General features: G+C 41.4%; 1 protein-coding gene across 6 annotated transcripts in view; it reads left to right on the top strand.

Annotated features, from left to right (window-relative positions):
• CALN1 (calneuron 1) overlaps positions 1 to 20,256 on the top strand; it is a 670,983-nt gene that overhangs the window by 523,002 nt on the left and 127,725 nt on the right. The window lies entirely within an intron of this gene.

Below are 20,256 nucleotides of genomic sequence, written 5' to 3'. Positions count from 1 at the left end.
AGACACCATCAAGAAACTAAAAAGACGACTCACACCATGGGGTGCATATATTTGCAAATCATATAGCTTTATAAAGGACTTGTGTCTAGAATGTATAAACTCTTTCAACTCAATGATAGAAAGACAACACACAGAAAGGATGGACAAACGATCTAAAAAAGAGAGGTTTCTGAAGAAGATATACAAAAGGCCAATAATCACATGAAAAGGTGTTCGACATTATGTCTTTAAGGAAATGCAAATCAAAGCCATAATGAGTCACCACACCATCCTGCTAGGATGACTATATTGAAAAAGATACCAGTAAGTACAGTTGGCACTCTGTATCCGTGGGTTCTGCATCTGTGGATTCAAATAACTATAGATCAAAAATATTCTGGGAAAAAAATTGTGTCTGTCCAGAACATGTACAGATTTTTTTCTTTAGTCACTATTCCCTAAACAATACAACAACTATTTACATAGCATTTACATTGCATTAGGTATTATAAGTAATCTAGAGATGATTTAAAGTGTACAGGAACATGTGCGTCGGTTATATGCAAATACGACATCATTTTATATAAGATACTTGAGCATCCGTGGATTTTGGTGTCCATGAGATGTCCTGAAACCAATCCCCACAGATACCGAAAGACAACTGTACTAAAAAGGATGTGGAAAAAATTGGAACCCTCTTCCATTGCTGCTGTGAATGCAAATTGTGCAGCCAATTTGGAAGACAGTCTGGCATCCCTCAAACAGCTGAACAATTACCATATACTCCATCAATTCCACTCCTGGGTAATACTGAGAAATAAAAACATACATCCACGAAAACCATATAAAAGAATATTCATAGCTGCATTGTTCACAATAGCCAAAAAGTGGACATAATCCAAATGTCCTTCAGCTGATGAATAAACAAAAGTGGCATATCCATACAATGGAATATTATTTATCAATAAAAAGAAATGAAATGATTCACAATAGCAAGGACATGGAATCAACCTACATGCCCATCAGTGATAGACTGGATAAAGAAAATGTGGTACATATACACCATGGAATACAATGCAGCCATAAAAAGGAATGAGATCATGTCCTTTGCAGAGGCATGGATGGAGCTGGAAGCCATTATCCTCAGCAAACTAACGCAAGAACAGAAAACCAAATACAACTACTGCATGTTCTCACTTGTAAGTGGGAGCTGAATGATGAGAACACATGGATACATCAGGAGGAGCAACACACACTGGGGCCTGTTAGAGGGTGGGGAGTGGGAGGAGGGAGGGCTTCAGGAAGAATAGCTAATGGATTCTGGGCTGAATAGGTGATGGGATGATCTGTGAGGCAAACCACCATGGCACATGTTTAACTATGTAACAAACCTGCACATCCTGCACATGTACCCTTGAACTTAGAAGTTGGAAAAATAAATCTTAAAAAATGAAATTCTGTTACATGCTACAATGTGAATAAACCATTATGCTAAGTGGAAGTAGCCAGACACAAAAGGTCACATATCATATAATTCCATTTACATGACACATCCAAAATCAGTGAATCCATTGAATCAGAAAGCAGGGAAGTGGGTCCCTGGTGGGAGAGCAGCAGGGATTGCTGGCGAGTTTGGGTCGGGGGCGGGTAGGTGAAAATCAAGAATTTTTTTTTTTTTTTTTTTTTTTTTTTTTTAATTTTTAGTAGAGACAGGGTTTCGCCATATTGGCTGGTCTGGAGCTCCTGACCTCAAGTGATCTGCCCACCTCAGCCTCCCAAAATGGTGATATTATAGGCGTGAGCCACTGCGCCAGGCCTAGAATATTTCTTTTTGCGGCGATAAAAGTGTTCTAGGATCAGTTGTAGAATCCGTTGTTGTGATGATGGCGTAACTCTGTGACTATACAAAAAACCATTGACTTGTATACTTTAAGTGAAAGATATGGTATGTGAACTATTGCATTGGTGCAAAAGTAATTGTGTTTTTTGCCATTAAAAGTAATGGCATTCTGTATCCACGGGTTCTGCATCCATGGATTCAAATAACCGTGGATCAAAAATATTCGGGGGAAAAATTGTGTCTGTACAAAACATGCACAGCCTTTTTTTTTTTTTTTTTTTGCCATTAAAAGTAATGGCAAACCTCTCAGAGAATTGAAGCCCCAGGGCAATTAGGTGGCCTGAAGTCAGTGGAAAGATAGGCATTCCCAAGGATAGATTGGACACAACCATTGAGTCATCTATGGGAGACCAAGGAGGACGAGAGGCCAGGTGCCATACAGTGGGAGAGAATCATTCAGTAAAGTTTTTAAACACATTTCTGAAGTTGTGGGGTGGACTTGCATGAGAACATAGGCTTACACCCACTTACAGGGTCTTCTCCAGGGACCTCTGTTGTGCACTCACAAGAAAGATTGGTGATGGGGCAGGAGGTGAGAGAAAGCCTTCCTCCATATTGAAGACGGAGAGGAGATGAGTGTCACTTCTGTGGCAAAGCACAGATTCTCACCAAGGGTCTCACCAAGGTTGTTCCTCTAAGGATCAATAGCCTTAGGATGCTGGAGAAGGGTAGCAAACCTTGTGGTCACTAGGACACAGGTAAAGACCATTGCAGCAAGGAAGCAGAAAGAAAAGGGAAAAGTCTTCCATTCCTGGGTGTTGGACCCAGGCCATTAAAGATCTCCTACCACTGGGGAAAGAGCAAGAAACTCTCCCATTCAACAGGGCCACCAAAGATTCAAGACATCATTTGGCTGCTACAGGGAGGAAGATCAGAATTACAGAGAAAGCCTGATCTGCAAGACTTAGGGACACAGGGCCTTCCTAAGACCAAGGATGGACTAGGAAAACAGAGACCTGTCTTCTCCTATACACCACTACTAGACCAGCAGGCATCAAGTAACAGTAGCAATCTATCACTGAGAGAAGAGGAAGAGCATAAAAAAGGGACCTTCTCTGAGGTACAGACACACAGAGAAAGACAAAAGCTAAGGGTTAAACAGGAATATTAGAAACAGCTTTCATGCAACACATACCCTATCCAAAGAACTAGATTACATTAAAAACATTTGAGGCTGGGCACAGTGGCTCATGCTTGTAATCTCAGCACTTTGGGAGGCTGAGGCGGGTGGATCACCTGAGGTCAGTAGTTCGAGACCAGCCTGGCCAACATGGTGAAACCTCATCTGTACTGAAAATATAAAAATTAGCCAGGTGTGCTGGTGCACACCTGTAGTCTCAGCTACTCAGGAGGCTGAGGCAGGAGAATCACTTGAGTCCAGGAGGCAGAGGTTGCAGTGAGCCAAGATGGCACCACTGCACTCCAGCCTGGGCAACAGAGTGAGACTCTGTCTCAAAAAAAACACATACAAAAAATTTGAGACTGGTGGTACACTGAAGGTAAGCATAACAACAACAAAAACTAAACCCAGATCAATTCCAGTAGACTCTTCTTTATGTTGGCAGACCAAGCAAAAGTACTATTTACTTTATTCTCTACTATCATACCTCACAGTGTTCATGTACAATAAAAAGTTACAAGACATATAAAAATGCAAGACGGAACAATTCACTGTCAAGAGTCAAAGTAATCAACAGAACCAGACTCAAAGATGACAAAGACGTTGGAACTCTTGGGAAATTTAAAATAGCTATGATTAACATATTAAAGGCTCTCATGGAAAAAGTAGGCAATATGCATGGTGGAGAATTTCCACAGAGAGAAGTTATAAGAAAGAGTCTAATGAAAATCTTAGAAATAAGAAATACAATAACAGAGATGAAAAATGACTTTGATGGACTTATCAGTGGACTTAACACAGCCAAGGAAAAAATTTATGAACTTAAAGGTGAATCAACAGAAATTGACCAAATGAAACACAAAGAGGTAAAAAGAATAAATTTTTTAAAAAACAGAGCATCCAAGATCAACAGGCTAATACCAGATAGTCTGAAATTTGTACAATTGGAATGCCAGAAGGATTAGAAAGAGATAGGGACAGACGATCTACTTGAAGAGATAATAGCAGAGCACTATCTAAAAATAATGTAAGACATCAAATCACAGATCCAAGATGCTCAGAGAACCCTGTAACAGAGTGGGTCTGATCGGCAGAACAAGCATAGATAGGGTTTGCTATCCAATAGGCCTATTGGAGATGGTATGTTCCGATGACTGGGTAGTGGAGAAGCTCATTGGTTTGACCAGAAAAGATCTGGTCTGGAGTTGCTGGGCAAACAATAGGTAACTTTCTGGAGTCCGGCTGTGAAGCAGCATACAGTGGGAATCTGGGTGATGGCAGGGGCCAAAGGCTTTCAGTGCTGAAGGGGCAAGCTTGGGTATCTGGAGACTTGCAAATTGCTCATCGGGGACACATAGAGCTTTGCGCAGGCTGTGGCGATTGAGGGGTTGGGGAGAGGAGGAAGCTTGCTTAGAGAGCCCGAGCATGTGGGGAGTTAGCTTCTGTGTTGAGAGGGCTGCAGAAAGATTATTGCCAAACTGAGGCTTCAAGGCCACAGAGGGACCACTATCTGAGTTGTGACAGTTGTCCTCAAAACTACACCACCTTAGCCAGGCGTGGCGGCAGGTGCCTGTAATCCCAGCTACTTGGGAAGCTGAGGCAGGAGAATCACTTAAACCTGGGAGGCAGAGGTTGCAGTGAGCTGAGATCACGCCATTGCACTCCAGCCTGGGCGACACAGAGAGACTCCATTTCAAACAACAACAACAAACTACACCACTGACCCCTCTTGGATGACACCAGGAATTGCAGAACGCCTCTTTCTCCAGTTTGGCTTCAGCACCCTCTACCAAGAAAGCTCAATATCATGCTGACTTTAAAGGAGAAATGCTCAAAGGGATTACATTGTTTCTCACACAGCCTGTATTGGAAGGTGCATTCAGAGCTGAGAGGCAATAAATGGATAACTGATGCAAACCCAATCTGTCAACCCAGAAGTCTATATTTTTAAAATTAAAGGAAAATATTTTTAAAAGGAATTATTTTTTAAATTAAAGGAAAATAGTTTTTAAAACTAAAGACAAATAATGACTTTCCAGACCAAACAACAACCAAAAAAACCAAAAAATAGGAGGAGGGGGGCTTTGATAACACATTACCAGCAGACCTTTACTATAAAAACTAGTGAAGGACATTCTTAAAACAATTACGATAATGGGAGAAACTTACATCTTCATAAAGAATGAGAATTTCTAGGAATAGTTGAAAGGCAAGTCAATATAAATCAATCTTTCTTTCTTCTTTTCTCTCTCTCTCTCTCTCGCTCTGTCTCTCTCAGAGTCTCACTCTGTTGCCCAGGTTGGAGTACAGTGGCACAATCTCAGCTCACCGCAACCTCCACCTTCTGGGTTCAAGAGATCCTCCTTCTTCAGCTTCCCGAGTAGCTAGGATTACAAGCATGTGCCACCATGCCCAGCTAATTTTTGTATTTTTAGTAGAGACAAGGTTTCACCATGTTGGTCAGGCTGGTCTCAAACTCCTGACCTCAAGTAGTCTGCCCACCTCGGCCTCCCAAAGTGCTGGGATTAAAGGCATGAGCCACTGCACCCGGCCAAATTTATTTCATTGTAAATCTAAAGGTTGATTTCATTTTAAATCCATTTCTATTGATTCACCCTAAAAATAATTGATCCTTTAAAGCAATTACTTAAAGCAATTAATAGTTTTAAGACATAATGTATTTGTAGCACATGTCAAAGTTAAATGATTGACAACAATAGAACAAAAGATTGGAGAGAAAAAAATGAGGAGAATACTGTTTTCAGACTCTTATGTGTAATGAGCATTGTATTTTTTGAAGATAGCATCATAGTCAAACCATTGAAAACCAAAGGTAAAGAGATATCGTGAAGGCAGATAGAGTAAAAAAAAAAAAAAAAAAGAACACAGAGAAAAACAGATTAAGGTAGAGCTATTTAAAAACAAGAAATTAGGAACACAAAGCTCAGATATTATTTTATCTGAGATAGTATGGATTGGAAAGACCCCATCTATAACTTCAGTAGTATTGGGTGTGTTCTGGTTCTTAAGATGGATAAGGAAGTTCATAGGTGTTTTATTTATTATGCATCATTGCCTTGAAAGTATTATATATAAACATTCTTTTGTATATATTAAGTATTATATTAAAATTTTAAAGGTTAATTTTGTACCTCTTACCAAGGAATTATATTCTATATCTGGAAAATGCTGGTCTGAAGTGCAGAGGCGGGTTCTACCAGCCACTGCAAAAATACCTGAAATCCTAATCTTTTTTTTTTTTTTTTTTTTGAGACAGAGTTTCACTCTTGTTGCCCAGGCTGGGGTGAAATGGCACGATCTCGGCTCACTGCAACCTTCGCCTCCTGGGTTCAAGCGATTCTCCTGCCTCAGCCCCACGAGTAGCTGGGATTACAGGTGGCCGCCACCATGCCTGGCTAATTTTTGTATTTTTAGTACAGACGGGGTTTCACCATGTTGGCCAGGATGGTCTTGAACTCCTGACCTCAAGTGATCCACCCACACTGGCCTCCCAAAGTGCTGGGATTACAAGTGTGAGCCACCATGCCCAGCCCTGAAATCCTAATCTTGAACTGCAAACTTCTGGTTGCAGAGCCTTCAAAGGCCATGCTAACATGGGTGACGTTTTAAAAATCAAATGTTAGTGGGGGCCACAGGGAGGGGACACTGTGGTCTATTGTGATGCTCTAAAAGAAAAAAAAATATGCCTCTGTGTCTAGTTGTCTCCAGGAAGGATATGAGCATCCTTAAGTGTACTTTCTAACTTTTTGTAGATTCTGAAAATTACATGAGAATGTTATCCCTGATCCAGGTCATTGCTCTAAATCTTCCTGGCACCCAGGAAAAACAATAAACTAGCTCTTTATTTAAATTAGGTAATCACAAGAATGCACCGGGAAAACAGGAAAGTGCCAGCTGCAGATGGAACTGGTTTAATGAAAGATTTGGAATAATAGAGTGAGACTCCTGTCTGGACCTTGCTTGAATGACATACTATTGAGGTTAATTGGATGAATCACAAATGTTTTCTTCCCCCTTTAATCACAAGTGCATAGGGGAGCCACCATTTCCCAAATAAAATGCATTCTTCCTTCAAGCTAGCTAGTTCTCCTTTGAAGCCGTTGTTTATATCTGTGTTTTTATAGGGCCTGACAGAACCAAACAGCCAAATGAAAGCCAGCATCAGCAGAGCACAGAAGTAATCGTTCTGAGGTTGGCTGTAGGCTTTTTCTGTCAGAAAGAACAGATGAGCATAAAGGGTGCCTTCTTTACGTTGCGTGGTGTAAAGTCCACTTTGAAGCTACTCACTTGTTTACCAACAGAGAATAGCAGCCAGGGCTGGGCCAAAAATAAATTTTGTTGAGTACCCAAAATTACCCATTTCTTAGGCCTGGATATTAAGAGGTTGTTTGGATGTGCTGGCTGTATAGTAATAGTATACTATAGTATAGTATAGTATAGTATAGTATAGTATAGTATAGTATAGTATAGTATAGTATAGTATGTATAGTATAGTATGATAGATACATAGATACATATATGTATATATCTTATATATCTATAAGCACACATTGTATATGCTTGTATATGAATATACAAATATATGCATACATATATTTATATATTTATATAGTTATATTAATATATTTATTATATGTTTATATATTATATACAGTATGTCTATTATATATTTATAGATAATATATTATGTCTATTATATATTTATAGACAATATATTATGTCTATTATATATAGATAATATGTCTATTATATGTTGCGTATTTATATATTTTATTAATATATTTATGTATAAATATAAATAAATATACTCACTTTAAATGAAGAGGACTTTAAACTGTCACTAACTAGTTGTCACTGTAGGCTAGTCCTATGTGTCTCAGCTTTGTCGTCGAATTCATTCATTCTTTCATTTATTGATGAGGCAGTTAATGCATGCTCAATGTATACAGGCACATTGCCATGCCAAGTTATGCAAATGTGAGCCAGACATAACACTCAAATCCTTCATAGCCTGCCGAAGAGACAAGATAAATAGTTAAAAGAGAATCCATTTTACTTTCAATTATAACATCTCCTTTATTTGCTCATAGTGCTTGTCTCCATTTGTGACCATACCTGACTCACCTGTTTATCTGTTTGGTGTGTGCTGCCTGCGTCAGACAGTAAGCTCCCTGAGGGCAGGCCCACCTCTGTTTGGCCAACAATTGCATCTCCAGGCCCCTGGCCATAACGTCCACTCAGTAAGAACGCACTCATTGTTGCCTAATGGAAATGTGTGCGCAAGAGGCTATGGGAACCAAAGGTTGTTACCTGCCTCAACCTGGGAAGTCAAGGACAACTTTATGAAGAAAATAATGGTTGAGTTGAGTTGGCCAGGATGTGTTTGGGAAGGGGGTAGGATGGTGGCGGGGGGGATGGTTCCAGGGGCACAGTGAGAAAGGGTTTTCAAAGCCAAGGACCAAGGACAGATTATGTGTCCCAGGCTAGACATGGAAGAGAGCACCTCCTCACCTACTTTTAAAAATCTGCAGATTAAGATTTCTTCCACACTAAATGCCATAATTTTAATCCTAATATGGTAGATATTTCTTTTTTATATAGTTTATTTTTCAACCACTAAGGGACATTGGGGTTATTGGGGTTATTCTGAATATTATGGCACCTCACTTAGGAAAATCAGTCCATCCTGATAATATATGTATTACGGTGGTTTTTTGTCTTCTTTCTCTTCTCATTTATATAATTGCAATAGTTCAGGGAATCCTTTTGTGCCAAGGTTTAAGTATCAGTAAGTAAGAATCACTGGTGAGCCATTGGAAAGAAATTCTACTAGAATGCTAAAAGAGGAGCAAATCCATATAACTTACTTACAAGGTTCTTTTTTTATTATTATACTTTAAGTCTTGGGGTACATGTTGCAGAACGTGCAGGTTTGTTACGTAGGTATACACGTGCCATGGTGGTTTGCTGCACCCATCAATCTGTCATCTACATTAGGTATTTCTCCTAATGCTCTCCCTTCCCTAGACCCCCACTCCCCAACAGGCCCTGGTGTCTGATGTATCTCTCCCTCTGTCCATGTGTTCTCATTGTTCAACTCCCATTTATGAGTGAGGATATGTGGTGTTTGGTCTTCTGTTCTTGTGTTGGTTTGCTAGAATGATGGTTTCCAGCTTCATCCATATCCCTGCAAAGGACACGAACTCATCCTTTTTTATGGCTGCATAGCATTCCATGGTGTATATGTGCCACATTTTCTTTATCCAGTCTATCACTGATAGGCATTTGGGTTGGTTCCAAGTCTTTGCTGTTGTGAACAGTGCCACAATAAACATACGTATGCATGTGTATTTATAGTAGAATGATTTATAATCTTTTGGGTAATGGGATTGCTGGGTCAAATGGTATTTCTAGTTCTAGATCCTTGAGAAATTGCCGCAAGGTTCTTATACCTAGTTCAGCTTATATGTTTGCCACTAATAATGAAAAGAAAATATTTAATCAGGTATGTGTCAGGCATATGTGCTCAATAAAACTACACATGGAGAAAGTACATATTATGCCCATTTTACAAATGAGGAAACTGTTCATCAAAAAACTAATTTGTCGGCCTGGTGCTGTGGCTCACGCCTGTAATCCCAGTACTTTGGGAGGCTGAGGCGGTCGGATCATGAGGTCAGGAGATCAAGACCATCCTGGCTAACACGGTAAAACCCCATCTCTACTAAAAATACAAAAAAATTAGCTGGGTGTGGTGGTGGGCGCCTGTAGTCTCAGCTACTCGGGAGGCTGAGGCGAGAGAATGGTGTGAATCTGGGAGGCAGAGCTTGCAGTGAGCCGAGATCGTGCCACTACACTCCAGCCTAGGTGACAGAGCAAGACTCCATCCCCCAAAAAAAAAAATTAATTTGTCCAAGATCGAACAGTAACTAAGTGATGCAGACAAGATTTAAAACCAAGTGTGTTTGTCCTTGAAGCCTGTGCCTTCATAAACTATTTACAGGCCAGTACAGGTGCATCTAAAGAGCAGGGTACAGATACAGACCAGTGTTTCCAAAACTCTTCCTTGGATCTCATTCTGCAGGAAGTACATAGTGGCATGATACTCTTTAGATAAACATGTCTGCAACATTTTAAACAGCTTGTTTTATTGCAAGACTTAGCAGAAGCTTTCATATGCTTTTGAACATTGTACCTTCCCAAGAAGGAGAAAAGCATGTGTTTACTCTGCAGACATTTTATGACCACAGAATGATTTTTTTTCTTTCCATCATGGTGAGCTACTTACTGTGCCTCTCAGAATGAGGCTCAGGAACACGTCGGGAAATACTGGCATTAGATAATAAATACCACTTACAGACACAAGAAATCTCTTTTAGTTTGATGTCAGCTTCAACTAGGTCCTCCCGAACCACTGGTAGCTTTATAACAGATTCTCGTAGCATCATTGTAGGGTTTTGTGTGTGTGTGTATGTGTGGGGGGCATATTATTTTCTCTCTGTTTCAAATGCACTGTCTTCACTCCACCATAGTGTCTTCCTGGAAAACCAGTCTTCCTTTGGTTCTTCTTTTACTAACACTCCCCTGACTCCCTTAGGCCAGTTTGGGCCCCAGCTTTTCCATACTCACAGTGTCTCTTGTACATTGTTCTGCTATAGCTATTATCACTTACAATTGTAATATTCTCTTTACTTCTTGCCAACTCAGTGGATGATAACTGCATTGAGATCAGGGATTGTGTCTTTTTCTATAGATATCCCTACCACCTAACACAATGACTGTGAAAATGACTGGGACATTCAATCCATGCTGAATGAATGCACAACCGAATGAATGAATGAATGAATGAAGTCAGCCTACTGCTTTGGGAATATGTGGGTTAAATGAGTTTAAATAGCTGGATTGATGCCAGCGGGTGGATAGTCTTACATTCAAGGCTTTGACGTTTGTACCTTATCATGTAGGCAGTGTGAAGCCTTTAAAAGATTTTGAGTGGGAAATTTGAATAAGGAATTTTAAAATGGCATTTAAAGATGATGAATCTGGGGGGCCAGTCTGAAGACAAGATGCCTGTTAAGAAGCGTGGCAGCATTGGGCATTAGGTGGTGATGGCAAAGAGAGCCCTCATTGCTTATTTATAGAATTGGCTTTAAATGAATGATGAGGTGAGCGTTTCAAACACATTTCACTCAAAAACAGACATCATTATGGAGCAGTATAAGGGACATAAAGATGAAAAATACATGCTCCTTGCTCTCCAAAGTCTCTTAAAAAGATTAATTCAAGATGCCTACGAATAATAAAATATGGCAAACTATAAGCATGTTATGTAATGCAACCAAAGAAAGTAGAACTAGGAAAACAATGGAAATTCCAAATGAGGAGGTCTGGGAGTGTCTCACAAAGGAAGACTTGAATGTGGTTTGAAGAGATGGATAGAATTCCAAGGAGCTGGGGGCTGGATTAAGTATTTTTTGGACAGTAGGAATGACCTTTCCCTAGTGACTCTCAGCAAATATCCTTGGTCTAGGCTGCTTTAGGTTGACCTTCTTCCTTCTGGGAACATGCATTTTGTGCCTGAGAAGGTGAAGGGGGTCTTTGCTTCCCACACTGTCTTCAAGAATTTCAGGCCTAGTGCCAACAATTTCTCCCTCCAGATTTTCTCATTCTTGTGCTTGTATGCAAAAACAAACAAGCAAAAACCTTGGCATGCCTCAGTTCTCCCAGTAGGAAAGCAGTCTACGTACCCCACCTCCTAAATCATCAGAAACGCTACAAGGGCTGAGTTATTGTTCCCATTTTACAGTTGGAATAAGTTGAGGCCCAGAGCTATTAGCATATTTGCTGAATTTCAGTCTTAGATCAGCTTATTATTGAGAAATCCTGATTCACACAGATGCATTGTTTCAAAGGAAGCAATTTTGTTAATAACCCGCCTCACGACTCTTTTTGAAAGTCTTCAGGTGGATAAAGATGGCAAGAGACACTTTGTTCTCAGGTCCTCATGAAAGTAATTCAGCCAGGCAGCACACATGTGTGTACAGTGCTTTAATGTTCATAAGAATGGTGATAAGCAAGTATGGCTGTGTGTTTTACAAAGCACTCATTTGTGCATGATTTAATTTGATCCTTATGCAATTCCTATCTTCTAGGCAAGTCAGGGGTTATTATCCACATTTTATAGATGAGGAAATTGGAGTAAAATAAAAAATTGAAGAGAATCATTTTATAATGCATGCCATCGACCCTAAACGCATTTGGTCCTGAGTCTGGATTTTCATATCTGAAGTTTCTTTTTCCAGTTTCACTGAGACATAGTTAACAAATAAAAATTGTGCATATTCAAGGTGTACAACGTGATGATTTGATATACACATACTCTGTGTAAGAATAATCACAATTGATACGGTTTGGCTCTGTGTCCCCCACCTAAATCTTACCTTGAATTTTAATAATCCCCACACGTCCCGCACGTGGGACCAGGTGGAGGTGATTGAATTGTCCCCATGCTGTTCTCATAAAAATGAATGAGTCTCATGATCCGCTGGTTTTTTAAGCATCTGGCATTTCCTCCCCCCACTTGCACTCATTCTCTCTTCTGCTGCCCTGTGAAGAGGTGCCTTCCACCGTGATTTAAAGTTTCCTGAGGCCTCCCCAGCCATGCAGAACTGTGAGCCAACTAAACCTCTTTTATTTAGAAATTACCCAGTCTCAGGTATTTCTTTATAGCAGTGTGAGAATGGACTAATACAGTAATCAATTAATTAGCATATTCATCACCATTTATAGTTACCATTTTGTATGCATGTAGGGCGAGGATACTTAACAATCTGCTCTCATCAAGTTTCAATTATATAATAGTGTTATTAACAATAATCGCCATTCTGTACATTAGACCTCTAGAATATATTTGTCTTGCGACTGAACATTTGTACCTTTTGACCAACATCTATCTCCCTATTTCTACCACCCTTTGACCTCTGGCAACCTGCCTCATCCTGGGGTTTCTGAAAGTTCCTCAGCCTTTGATGGCACTTCCAAATGTATCAATGGGCCATGAGACAATTCCAGTGAAATCTCCTGGAAGAAGCAGCACTGTGCTTTTGCTGCTCTGAGCTCAAGGTTTCCACATATCAGAAAAGCACCTTCTCAACTAGCTCATTACCATTTCTTAGGCTGTTAAATCCATTATCTTTAGAAGAAATATGTTGGTGTTTGTCTTCTCTGCGAGCTATAAGGTGGAAAATGGGACCTTTTGTCCCTAACTCCCTGTGGAAAGCCCTCACAGTCTGATAAAAACCCCAGCTGTCCTGAGATAACATGATGGTACCACGTCAGAGGACTGTCTGTGGCCTAGGGAGAGAAACTCAGTGGATGTTCAGAACCTATGCTACTTATATCCCAAGACTTTTTTTTTTCTTGCTTCTTCAACTTATATTTTAAGTTCCAGGGTATATGTGCAGGATGTGCAGTTCGTTACACAGGTAAACGTCTGCCATGGTGGTTTGCTGCACAGATCATCCCAGCATCCATTAGCTATTCTTCCTGATGTTTTTCCTCCTCCCCCAGCACAGGTGCCCAGTGTGTGTTGTTCCCCTCCCTGTGTCCAAGTGTTCTTATCATTCAGCTCCCACTTATAAGTGGGAACATGTGGTATTTGGTTTTCTGTTCCTGCATTAGTTTGCTGAGGATAATGGCCTCCAGCTCCATCCAAGTTCCTGCCAACGACATGATCTCATTCCTTTTTATGGTTGCATAGTATTCTATGGTGTATATGTACCACATTTTCTTTATCCAGAAAATCATTGATGCCTTTCTTCTCCTCTGCCCACTCTTTGCCTGACTCTTCCCTTCATTCAAAAAAATTCACATTTGTATCAAACCTGTCCTCTGCTTGGTTTTAGGCGATTGATTCACCATCTTCTCTGAGGAAGGAGTCTACATTTTACCTCCCAAGTCTTCTCTCTCTTCCTGTACTAAGAATGTTTGATTGACTAACAGATACGTTTAAATCGCTAGTATATACTCAAGATCCTCTTTCTTATACTACTATCCTAGGCAACCTTGATGGGAACATCCCTTTGTGTTTCTAGAAGCCACCTCCAATCTTCGCTCAAGTGTCGCATCCCACATTAAAAACAAATAATCCTTACCATTGATTTCTAGGGAAATTCACTATTTTAAGATTTGCTGGACTGGAGGTGGAAGTGGAGGGACAGGACAGGGAGGAAGAATGCTATTGTCTTATTGCCCTGTTGCTCTAATTCATTTCCAGAAATGGTGGGGCTTGGGTTGTGACATTTTAGCTACTAGACACACGTTGCTGCAGATTTGCAGTGACAGTGGTGCCCCCTAATCCTGGGAATTGGGAGAATGGGTTGGAGGGATGGGTTTTCTTTCTCAAGAAATTGCAAGCTGGGTCCACTAAAGGTAGTTCCTTATCCTCAGGGCCCTGCTCTACCTTTCGGGCAGATTGGGTTTTGTTTTTTTGCTTGTTTTTTGTTTTGAGACGGAGTCTCGCTCTATTGCCAGGCTGGAGTGCAATGCCGCAATCTTGGCTCACTGCAACCTCCGCCTCCCCTGTTCAAGTGATTCTCCTACCTCAGCCTCCTGAGTAGCAGGAACTACAGGCATGCACCACCACGCCCAACTAATTTTTTTGTATTTTTAGTAGAGGCGAGGTTTCACCATGTTGGCCAGGATGGTCTCCATCTCTTGACGTTGTGATCTCCCCACCTTGGCCTCCCAAAGTGCTGGGATTACAGGTGTGAGGCACCGTGCCCGGTCTAGATTGGTATTTTAATACATAGTTGCTTGACATCAGCAGGCCATGTCTTCATTCCTAGACATTTGGTTTCAGAGCCTGATGTGATTGCTTCAAGAGGAAGAAGTGAGAAAGAAGAAAGGGGTTGTCGGAAACTTAATTGATTCACCTCTCTTCAAAAGAAAGTCCCACTGAGATGGCCTCATTGCTTTTCTCATTTCTAAGGCAGTCATTACAAGTGTGGTTGAGAGTTAATCCTCTCTTGGGCTTTTGTTGCACTGAAGACCTTGGCCCCCTAAGGGGGTGAGATTAGGCCTATAATAGAGAATTAAGGTTGCAAAAGGAGAAAATTTAGGCTTCTTGAACGTTGACCTGGAGAGACCCAGGGCAGTGGAGAGACTAATCCCTTTGTGATGTTGCCTTAAACAAAACACAGGAAGTGTTTGTGTACCAGCGTCCTGTTGCCACCATTGTTTAGTTGTAGGGTATGTATCCTTCAGTAAGAGTTAAAAGCAATTTGCAAACTTTATTTTTTTTCTTGTAAACTAAGTTTTTTCTTGTAAACTTAAGTTCCTTATAGATACTAGCTATTAGACTTTTGTCAGATGCGTAATAAAAAAGTGGGCAAAGGACATGAACAGACGCTTTTCAAGAGAAGGCATACATGCGGCCAACAATCATAGGAAAAAAAAGCTCAACATCACTGATCATTAGAGAAAAGCAAATCAAAACCACAATGAGACACCATCTCACACCAGTCAGAATGGCTATTACTAAAAAGTCAAAAAATAAAAGATGCTGGCAAGTTTGTGTAGTAAAAGGGATATTTATACTCTTGGTGGGAGTATAAATTAGTTCAATCATTGTGGGAGACAGTGTGGTGATTCCCCAAAGACCTAAAGACAGAAATAGCATTTGACCCAGTAATCCTATTACTGGATATATACCCAAAAGAATATAAATCATTCTATTATAAAGACACATGCATGAATTTATTCACTGCAGCACTATTCATGATAGCCAAGACACAGAATCAATCTAAATGTTCATCAATGACAGACTGGATTAAGAAAATGTGGTACATATCCACCATGGAATACTATGCAGCCATGAAAAGGACGAGATCATGTCCTTTGCAAGGACAAGGATGGAGCTGGAGGCCAATTATCCTTAACAAACTAACACAGGAACAGAAAACCAAATACTGCATGTTCTCACTTACAAGTGGGAGCTAAATGATGAGAACACGTGGACACATAGTGGGGAACAATACACACTGGGGCCTTTCAGAGGCTGGAGGTTAAGAGGAGGGAGTGGATCAGGAAAAATAACTAATGGGTACTAGGTTTAATATCTGGGTGATGAAATAATCTGTACAACAAACTCCCATGACACAAGCTTACCTATGTAACAAACCTGTGCTTTTACCCCTGAATTTAAGAGTTAAAAAACAAAACCTTTGGTTTTTTGGAGAAATGGTGTGAACAATTAAAGAATTTCAGTTCTGCTGCTTACCAGCTCAGAAACTTGGGCTGGCTACTTAACATCAGTCCTTCATTTCTGTCATCGTAAACCAGGGGCAATGATTCCTAACTCACACCTTGTACAGGCTTGTGATAAAGCTCGAATGGATAATGTGTATTAAAACCTTTTGTAGCATCTGCAGATGTACCACTGTGAACACGACTGATCTTTTCTGATCTCAGAAGCTAAGCAGGGTCAGACCTGGTTAGTGCATGGATGGGAGACCACCTGTGAATACCAGGTGCTGTATGCCTTAGCTGGGTGTGATAGTGCATGCCTGTAGTCCAAGCTACTCAGGAGGCTGAGGCAGGAGGATCACTTGAGCCCGGGAGTCTGAGGCTGCAGTGAGCTACGATTGCAACACTGCATTCCAGCCTGGACAACAGAGGGAGAGCCTGTCTCTAAAACATTAAGTACATTTTAAAAAACAATAAAACCTTTTGCAACTTGTATCGTACTATGGGAGTGGGAAGGCTTTTGCCACCAACATCCTTCTTTCTTATACATAAAGAGAAGCCTGGCCCTGAATTCTGTAGTTAGTACCTACAATGTTCATCTCCTCGGCTGAAATATTATCCCCAGGGGGTTGCTGCCCCTCTGATCTTTTGAAGAATTCGCCACTAAAGGAGGTTTCAGAAGCCAGCTCATAGCATCCTAAGAGTGGCTATAAGGCTTTCTGTGGCAAAGTGCAGAGAACTCACCTAATGCACAGTGGAAGTGACTTACTGCTAGAGTCACCTTCCACGCCCTGGCCTGGCCAGCTCCTCATTTCTCTTTTTACTTTTCACTCTTCCTCTTTCTGGTGAAAGTCGTCAGCTGCAACCAGATGAGACAAGGTAACCCTGAGTGGATCATGCACATCCTGGTCTTGCTCTTTTCCTATTAAAGTTGACGAAGTAGATAAACACTTGCAGCTCATCACCTGCAAGTGCTTATCCTGGATGCTCTTCTCAGCCTCCGCTGCTTCGCAATCAGCTTAGCACCCCAAGCTTCCCCTCCAAGGAATTCTGGCTCAATCACAGCCCTGGCTCAGTCCGTCAAGTCGGTAGCGGCAGAAACTGCTGAGTCTGAGAATCTCATTTGTGGATTGTTTTTACAAGTGAATGCCCTGGAACCGAATACTGAAAACCAAACTCAGGGCTGCCAGATCCAATAGTTCAGGCCATAACGGAATCATTGGACACGGATTCCTGGGATCTGGAGAATAATCCCAACCCCCAAGCCCATGGCATCCTGAGTCGGACGTGTAGCTTCTCAGGTTGTGCGGACATAACTTACTTCCTGCCAAATTCCTGGGTTCGCTCTCTACTGCCAAGTTCAGTGGGAACTCAGTTATATCTACTGGGTGAGTCCTACCTGAGAAAGAGCCAAAGCTGGAAGCAGTGGATTGTTTTAAAAATTCCCTACCTTGTATTAAAGACGGAAAAGTTCCAAGCCACATTTCTGGTACTAAACACAAACATGCACGAATTGTGTGTGGCCAGTTTCTGTGTTTTTAAGTTGCTGCAAGTTATGACATTTGCAACTGTGTTCAACAGGAAAACTGCATTGGAAACACTTGAGATCCATCCTAGAGCAACTACATCTTCCAATTGCCAGGAACTTTGGTTTGGCACGGCACTGTGTCTGTTATCATCAACTGGGACCACTGAGAATTTGCTGAGGGAACTGAACAAGGGCTCTGGCGCAGCAGAAAGTCTCAGGTTCCATAAGACATAGCTTGTCAGGATCTTCTGAAATCACTAGGCAGCTGGACCTCCCTTCTGTTTGGCCGGCCACTTAAGCCTTTCTCTTCTCATCTCACCCAGAAGACTAACGTTCACTGAGGTCCGCTTTAAAGTGCAGTCCTACTTAGTCCTGGAGTGAAGAGATCCAGATCTTAGGATTGAGCCCGTTTCACCCAGTTAGCTTTGCAGAGAGGAAAAAATAATCCACAAGCAGAGACTGCCCCCTGACCATAGCCTATGCAATCAATGACCCCTGAAATTCCCCTGACCGTGGTGTTCTGGGATTTGGTGAAGCCCCTTCATGTGTATGAAAGACGAGGATCACCCATGCTCCTGATGGAAACTCATCTTCATCGTTACTTTATCAGGGCAGGATATCCTGAAAACCTCCATTTTTATCAATGTAAGAATGAGAGAGAGTTTATTGCAGCTAAAGGCAGGAAGAAGAATGTGTACAGAGAGGCCCTTCTGATTTAGTGAGTCATTCATATCTTAGCACATCACCCTTTCATTCTAGGCAGAATTTTAATCAGAGGTGAAACTTATTCACAGGGAAAGTCATCTCATTTTTCATCTGTACACCCACCTGCACAGACATACTTAGGACTTTTCTCTCTGCCCAGCTCCTGATGTTCTAATCAGAGATGGAGAGCTGAGGTTTTATAATAATAATTTACTTTTATTGATATTAGTATATCACAATGTTCTGGAAATGTCAGGTCCTTCTGCCTCTCGGGTACTAAGCTGATGGGCAAATAAAGGACCCCAACTGGTCTCAAACAAACTAAAGGACATACTACACGGTAAATAGGCATCCGATGAGTACTGAGCATGGTTGCTTGCACTGAATACCAGCCCTGCTGCTGAAACGAATCCCCAGGGTGATGGCATACCCTCAGATCGATGCCAAGATCTCTGCACATTTGAAATGTAAAATATAAGCAATCCGTGATTTCCTAGGCTAATGTGATTCTCAGCCAATGTGGAGACTTGACAGGTTATTTGTCAAAGTGTGGGGCCTGGCTTGGGTTTCAATCAGCTACCAAAATACAGGGTTTGTGCTTGTTTCAGCAATCCCAAAATGGCACAGTCATTGTCTGCTGGCGCCAGTAAGGACTTTGAAGATTAACTAGTCCCAGACTTTCATTTTGCAGATGAATTTGGGGGTCTGTTGAAGTTCACACAGCAAGACAGGTGACAGACCTGAGACAGGAACCCAATTTTCCTACCTCCCCCTACAAGTTCATACCTGTGTGTATATCTCAGAGCACCTCGCAAATTGCTTCTGTTGGGCGTTTATTTTCTTTTTGGCTTTTGCCTTCTGTTTGGGAAAATGTTTGGCACAAATAACAGAAACTGAGTCTTATACTAAGCACAAAAGCGACACATTGGGAGGGTACTGGTAGTGCTCAGGTTCATAGGACAGTTCAAGAAACAAGCTGAGAAAAAAGGGTGCAGGAAACAAGGGTAGCTTCAGGAGGACTGGACAAGAGGAAATTAACTGACAGGATTAGCAAGATGAGGCTGCTAGAATCTGCTAGAATGAGTGAGCCCTTTTTTTCTCTGTTCTTACATAACTCTACTCAAGAAAAAAAGTCTCTAGAGAGACTTTCATCTCTAGACTCAGTTAGTTTCTTGGTATTGCAGGTAAATGAACATGGCTTTAGTGGCTTTGACACCCTGGAGAGAGGGTGCAGTTGGCCCAGCTTGGGTCATCTGTCTGTTAGGTGCTGATGCAGGACAGCCAGAACCAACAAACGTTCAGTGCATAGACATTACTGGTGTTCACCAATATTTCCTGATCTCCTCGCCTTCTGGCATGTAAGAGGAATGTCCTCCCCAATCTTTGGAAGTTAGATGTAGATGTATGGCTTGATTTGGCTAATGAAACTTGGGCAGAAGTGATGTGGGTTGGTTTGGGGATGGAAGCCTTTAAGAGCTGCTGTGTGGTTCTCCATATCTTTCCCCACCATGGCAAACTCTCAGGTCTGGCGTTGACATGGCAGCATCATAAGATGATGAAATCTCTGTCTTCCTGGGTGATACAGTTTGGCTGTGTCCCCATCCAAATCTCACCTTGAATTGTAATAATTCCCATGTGTCAAGGGTGGGGCCAGGTGGAGATAACTGAGTCATACTGTTCTTGTGATAGTGACTAAGTCTCATGAGATCCGATGGTTTTATAAATGGGAGTTCCCTTGCACAAGCTCTCTTGCCTGCT

This window comes from Nomascus leucogenys, chromosome 17 (assembly GCF_006542625.1).
Source record: "Nomascus leucogenys isolate Asia chromosome 17, Asia_NLE_v1, whole genome shotgun sequence".
Lineage (NCBI taxonomy): Eukaryota > Metazoa > Chordata > Mammalia > Primates > Hylobatidae > Nomascus > Nomascus leucogenys.
This window is presented reverse-complemented; position numbering and strand designations above follow the sequence as displayed.